This window comes from Artemia sp. Qi Xiang Cuo, chromosome 8, assembly GCF_049724085.1.
Source record: "Artemia sp. Qi Xiang Cuo chromosome 8, ASM4972408v1, whole genome shotgun sequence".
In the NCBI taxonomy this organism is placed as follows: domain Eukaryota; kingdom Metazoa; phylum Arthropoda; class Branchiopoda; order Anostraca; family Artemiidae; genus Artemia; species Artemia sp. Qi Xiang Cuo.
In genome coordinates, this window is record NC_142801.1 from 68,716,750 (window position 1) to 68,724,098 (window position 7,349).

At 36.7% G+C, this 7,349-nt stretch overlaps 1 long non-coding RNA gene across 1 annotated transcript; it reads left to right on the top strand.

Annotated features, from left to right (window-relative positions):
* The first annotated feature begins 354 nt into the window (after positions 1-354).
* Positions 355-4,051, top strand: LOC148949746 (uncharacterized). The gene is made up of 2 exons (XR_016142096.1): positions 355-475; positions 3,609-4,051. It is a non-coding gene; the product is annotated as an uncharacterized LOC148949746 (long non-coding RNA).
* The last annotated feature ends 3,298 nt before the right edge of the window (positions 4,052-7,349 follow it).

A 7,349-nucleotide genomic window follows, 5' to 3' on the forward strand; every position in this document is an offset into this window, starting at 1 on the left:
GTGAAAGATTGAGTGATTTGCAAAATAATCTATTTAATGTTGATGATTATTTGTTAACGGACATTGGAAATGATGGGTCGAAAATTAGTTTTCATCCATCTCTTGATAGTAAATATCACCAGTTATCAGCTTTAGAGGAGTTAGACCGGTCTGGATTTCATGCATGTACATGGAATTGTCCTTTAACGTCTTCTTACCATCAGATTTTCGATTTTATTTCCTGATCTAATAATTTCCATATAATGGCATTATGTGAAACATTTTTGGTTCGAGATACCCTTCTCTCGTCCTTTAACTTTCCAGGTTATCAACTGATTGCTCGAATTCGCTCGTCAATGGGGCGTGGAGGTCTGGCTTTCATTGTCCGACAGGATTTGAATTGGAAAATCGAGCTTCTATTTTACTGTTGTTTACAAGCCGACCAAGTGTATCATTTGATGAGTTTGCTGAATGATTTGAATGTCTTGCTTCAAAGGTAAATAGATCTAGTCAAAAGTTTATACGTATTGGAGACTTTAATTTTGATTTGTTAAATTTCTGCGGGCCGAATTTGGATTTTTTTTTTTAGCCTGATGATGCCAAATGATTTATACCCAACCGTGAGCATTCCAATGAGAATCACAGATCATTCGGAAACGCTCATCGATAATGTGTTTGTGTCTTCGCAGATACTAAGTAAAGCGTGCTGCTCTGTTGTTATAAGCCCAGCCTCCTACCATCTTCCGGTTGTACTGCATTTGAATTCTGAAGTGAAGAAAAATAATAGAAAGAATAAAATACCAATGGGTGAACTGAAGCCAGTTAATCTGAAAAATTTTGAAGAACAAATTAGTGTTGTTAATCGGGAAACAGTACTGAATGAAGATCATCCATCGGATGCATTTGAAAAGCTTAACCAAATAGTGTCGAATATTTCTGATAGCAAATGTCCGCTTAAAGAAATAAACCCCAGAAAGAATAAACCGAGAAAGCCATGGTGTGATGATGAGCTGATTAATCTGTTTGATATGAGAAATCGGGCGTGTGAGGAGCATCTGAATCATCCGCTTAATCGAGGCGAAGGGCACATTTATTCGTTCGAGAAGTGCACAGCAAAGGAGACCGAGAGCACAGTGAAAGAACTGAAGTCCAATTCGGCCGGAATAGATGGACTTAATCTTAGAGCTGTAAATGCTATCCTAGTTTATATATTACCTTGTATAATTGATTTAATAAATCTGTTACTCCAGACCGGCGAATTCCCTAGTGATCTTAAACTGGAAAAGGTAATACCATTGTATAAAGGAGGCAACAAATAAGAACTATCGTATTGGCAACCGATTTCGTTATTACCTATTTTTTCTAAAATCTATGAAAAGATAATTCACAGGAGACTTTATGAATATTTGGATAAACTAGGAATATTGTGTGACAGCCAATTTGGATTCCGCAGTATACATTCTACTAGCCACGCTGTTTACCATCTTCTGGATGTAGTCAATGGATCTCTAGAAAAGGGTTTTATTACTTTAACGATCTTTGCCGACTTCAAAAAAAGCCTTCGACACTGTGGATTTTGAGCTGTTGGTGTGTCGCCTATCTAGTCTCAGGATAAAAGATGTTCGCTTGGATTGGTTTAAATCATATGTGTATGGAAGGTTAACTAAAGTAATGCTAGGTGACATCGTTAGTGGAGTCTATCCTGTAATATGTGGAGTTCCACAGGGCTCAGTCCTGGGTCCATTACTCTTTCTCGTATACGTAGATACTCTGAGGCTCTACATGCCTGAAGCAACTGTTACAGCATTTGCAGATGATACTGCTTTGACGATTTCTGCACGGTCACTGGAAGAACTAGTGGATAAAGCAAACCTTGCTGTTAATACTTCTAAGACAAATTATATCATTTTTATTAGGGTAGGAAAAATTTTAAATAGTGCTTCTATAGTATTTGAAAATTTGTTGGTTTCACAGGTTTTTGAAAAAATATATTTGGGATTGTATGTTGATAATGATTTGAGTTGTAAGAAACACATAAACATGATTTCTTCTAAACTTGCACGAGGTCTTGGAGTGATGCGGCGTTTGAAACACGTGTTACCCTTAAGTGTTTTAAGAAATATATATCATACTGTTTTTCATCCTTTTATTGTTTATGGTTGCTGTATTTATGCATCTAATTTTTTTTCCAAATATTAAAAGACTGCAGATTCTTCAGAATAAGGCCCTACGAGTACTGGGTGAGTTTGTTCAGTATGAGAATACGCGTGAATGTTTTATCACTTTTAGAATTTCAAATGTTCATCAGATCAGGGACCATTAGGCGCGAGTGTTTATTTACCAAGTGCTTAATAGATTATCTCCAGAATATTTCAGAGATTTTTTTAAGTTTAATTCTGATTATCATCATCATAGGACTAGAGGTCGTAGAAGCTTAGTCTCAGAAGTAAGGAGTACGAGTCGATCTAGTTTTGCAATTAGAAATTATGCAGTTAATTTGTGGAATGGTTTCCCGAAGAGGATTAGGGAGTCAAAAAACCAGTTTCAGTTTAAAATTAGATTAAAAAAGTTTTTGTTGGGTGGGAATTATTTTTTTTTTTTTTTTATTATTCAGGAGGGTTAAATTGTATTGAATGGTATGAAAAGAGTAGGAAGAGTGAATGAGTTTGGTTTATGATAAAAGATTGTGTGACGCTGCTCAAGCCACATTAGTGGCTTAATAAAACGTCATACGTTCTTACCATTTCTACGTTTGTTGATAATGTTATTAAAAAAAATGTGGTAAGTGCCAGTTAAGTATGATGTAATTATTAGTTGAAAATAAAAGTTATCTCATCTCATCATCTCCGCAGAATAATGAGCTCCATGTGATGTATAAAGAGCTCAGGAATAAGGCAAATGGCCTAAGAAGGTAAAAAAAGAAAGCATGAAAATCTTGAATGGTCTTCTTAAAGGTCCTACGACGCCATTGGAGCCAAAAATCGTGCTAATAATAGGACCTTGGAAGAAACTGAGGAAATCTGCAACGAATTTGGACAATATTTCTCTGAAATTGGCTGCAAGATTCAAGAAGAAACTAGGAAATCCCATGTTTACGAGTCAAGCAGTTTTGTGGATGATCGAGGAAGAGATTTCGAAATGAATTTCCAGCCTTGTTATCTGGCTGCAGCCTTGTAATCCAAAAAACGTGCTGTTTTATAATCCTTTATATTCCAAGTTTTATGATCCAAACGTTGCGCAATTATAATCCTTTTTTCACTCAAATGTAATTACGATAGCTATTTATTGCATATATTGATCTTCACAGTACGGGGCCTAGATTCATACTGGAAGATAGAGTGATTTTCAAAATAATCCATTTAATGTTGATGATTATTTGTTAACGGATATTGGAAATGATGGGTCGCAAATTAGTTTTCGTCCATCTCTTGATAGTAAATATCACCAGTTATCAGCTTTGGAGTAGTTAGACCGGTCTGGATTTCATGCATGTACATGGAATTGTCCTTTATCGTAATCTTACCATCAGATTTTTGATTTTATGTCCTGATCTAATAATTTTCATATAATGGCATTATGTGAAACATTTTTGGTTCAGGATACCCTTTTCTCGTCCTTTAACTTTCCAGGTTATCAACTGATTGCTCGAAGTCGCTCGTCAATGGGACGTGGAGGTCTGGCTTTGATTGTCCGACAGGATTTAAATTGGAAAATTAGAAAGGATTTGGACATTTGGAAGGAAGGTAAGATAGAAACCCTTAGTATAGAAATTCAGTTTGAAAATCAAGCTTCTATTTTTACTGTTGTTTACAAGCCGAGCAAGTGCATCATTTGATGAGTTTGCTGAAGGATTTGAATGTCTTGCTTCAAAGGTAAATAGATCTAGTCAAAAGTTTATATGTATTGGAGACTTTAATTTTGATTTGTTAAATTTGCGCGGGCCGAATTTGGATTTTTTTTTAGCCTGATGATGTCAATGGTTTTTACCCAACCGTGAGCATTCCACGAGAATCACGGATCAATCGGAAACGCTCATCGATAATGTGTTTGTGTCTTCGCAGATACTAAGTAAAGCGTGCTGCTCTGTTGTTATAAGCCCAGCCTCCTACCATCTTCCGGTTGTACTGCATTTGAATTCTGAAGTGAAGAAAAATAATAGAAAGAATAAAATACCAATGCGTGAACTGAAGCCAGTTAATCTGAAAAATTTTGAAGAACAAATTAGTGTTGTTAATCGGGAAACAGTACTGAATGAAGATCATCCATCGGATGCATTTGAAAAGCTTAACCAAATAGTGTCGAATATTTCTAATAGCAAGTGTCCGCTTAAAGAAACAAACCCCAGAAAGTATAATCCGAGAAAGCCATGATGTGATGATGAGCTGCTTAATATGTTTGATATGAGAAATCGGGCGTGTGAGGAGCATCTTAATCATCCGCAGAATAATGAGCTCCATGTGATGTATAAAGAGCTCAGGAATAGGGTAAATGCCCAAAGAAGGCAAAAAAAGAAAGCGTGAAAATCGTAAATGGTCTTCTTAAAGGTCCTACGACGCCATTGGAGCCAAAAATCGTGCTAAATAATAGGACCTTGGAAGAAACTTTGGAAATCTGCAACGCATTTGGACAATTTTTCATTGAAATTGGCTGCAAGATTCAAGAAGAAACAAGGAAATCCCATGTCTAAAGGTCTAAATCGCATACTTTTATTTCAATTTGACGAATGTTTGAGGGGCTTCGGTGTCTTTTTAAAATTTTTAAGGATCTTTTTTTATAATAGAATTGTTGTTCCCTTATAAATTTACTATTTCCAGTTTAGGATAAACTGGGGGATTTATTTTACGAGACACTGCCTTTTAAAACGTGTCTTAAAAATTTTGCTTAACATGGACCGTGGTTCGGTCTTTACTATGTTGTAGCTCCTGCTCCAATCATGATTATAATATAATAATAATAACAAGTTACCAAACCTTAAATAATAACCAACCATGGATGAAACGTGAATTTCTAAATTTAGATCTTTCGGATTTAGAATTGAAGTCAATGGCTTAGAAGTTTTTTATCTCATTTATGTAGAATACACTCCAAAACCTAATATTTTTCCTTCTGACACCTTTAGTATTTGCGCCATCAGCTTGCCTTGATGAAAATCTCAGCCAATTTTTATTTTCAATAAAAATAAAGAAAATCTATGATTTTAGCTATTGCTACATTATCAGCTTTTGTCTGAAAAAATAGCCTTTAAACAATCTTGGCAACAACATTCAGAAATTGACGAAATATTTGGATTTTAAACTAATTTGCTGATAATTTCGCAATGATAACTTCATGGATGGATGTTTCAGGCTATCCATAAGGGACAAAGTATGATTTATAAAAAGCAAATACCACGTGTACAAGTAGATAATCTAAAACAACAGATTTTAGTTTCCTTTTCTTTCGAGATTTTCGAGAGAGAGAGAGAGAGAGAGAGAGAGAGAGAGAGAGAGAGAGAGAGTGAGAGAGAGAGAGAGAGAGAGTGCGAGAGAAAGAGAGAGAGGGAGAGAGAGAGAGAAAGAGAGAGAGAGAGAGAGAGGGGGGGAGAGACAGAGAGAGAGAGAGAGAAAGAGAAAGAGAGTGCCAGGGAGGGAGAGGCTCAGATGTTTAATCAGTTAAATTCTATTTAAGACAACATTATATACAACATTTATGAGTGAGTCTCCTAGCTATCCGGCCAAAATGGGGTCTACTGGCATGCCCTGGCTAGTACACTCTGGATAATTTGAATACATTAAGTCTCCCCTCCTGCAGTCATGGGGCATTGTACCCCAGAAAACTTTCCATTGATTGACCTTACAACTTCGTATGATGGTAGAGAAAACACTTGTTGTTTCTCCTCTATTTTTATATACTTAAAATTGTGTTTTCATTTGATTTTAATTGTAGGCTAGAATCTGACCTTCTTTTCTGGTAGATGTCATATTGAAAGAAGTTCCAGGGACTCTCCTTACCTCCCACATAGGGGACGTACTGTGTTTAGAAGCTCAAATCATATAATTACAGGCAAACCTTATTTTAATTACAGGCAGTGCAATAGCGATGCCTAAGTAAAGAACGATGTCGACCCAATTTTTTTTTTTTTCCTGTAGACCAGGGCACATCGTATCGAAGGAGTTGTGGTAGAAACTTCGAAAAGGGCTTATTCAATTTGAATGGCTTGTGCCCATTTTAATAGTCGAAAGTGATTAGAAGGCAACTAACACCCCTTCCACGCCCACCATTTCCCCAAACACATCGAATAAAAATTTTGAGGTTACCATTTTGTTCAGCGTAGTTGATTTCAAGATAATAATTATGTTTTTGAGGAGGACACTCTCCACAGACCTCAGGGCAAGGGTTGTAAGTTATGCCCTGGGGGCATATAAGGTTTTTATAGAAAGCTTTGTCGTAGGAACTTCAAAAACGGCTTATTCGATAGGAAATTCAAAGGGCTAGTGCCCTTTTTAATAGTAGAAATTGATTGGAGAGCAACTAAACCCCCTCTCACACCCACCTTTTCCGCCAACACACCCAATCAAAATTTTCAGATACCCATTTTGTTCAACTAGTTGAAAGTTCTGGAAATAAGGTTTTTGAGGATGACAACCCCCCTCCCCCCACAGCCCTCAGGGCACGGGGTGTAAGTTATGCCCTGGGGGCATATAAGGTTTTTATAGAAAGCGTTGCTGTAGAAACTTCAAAAAGGGCTCATTCGAATGGAAATTGAAATGTCTAGTGCCCTTTTTAATAGTCGAAAGTGATTGGTGGGCAATTAACACCCCTTCCACACCCACAATTTCCCCAAACACATCCAATCAATATTTTGAGATATCCAGATTGTTCAATGCAGTTGAAAGTTCTTGAAATTATATCTTTTAGGAAGACACTCCCCCAACAGTCTTCAGTGCAAGTGTTATAAGTTAAGCCCTGGGAGCATATAAGGTTTTTACCGAAAAATTTTCGTAGAAACTTGAAAAAGGATTAATTCAATTGTAAATTCAAAGGGCTAATGCCCTTTTTAATAGTCGAAAGTGATTAGTGGGCAAAAACACCCCCTCTCACGCTCACCTTTTCCCCAAACACATCCAATCAAATTTTTTATATAGCCATTTTGTTCAACGTAGTTGAAAGTTTTGAAAACTAGGTCTTTAAAGATGACAACTCCCCCCAAAGTCATCAGGGTAACGGTTGTAAGTTAAATCCTGGGGGCATATAAGGTTCTTATAGAAAGCGTTGTCGTAGAAACTTCAAAAAGGGCTCATTCAATTGGAAATGGAAATGGCCTGTGCCTTTTTTAATAGTTGAAAATGATTGGAAGTTAACTAACCCCCTCTCACGCCCACCATTTCCCC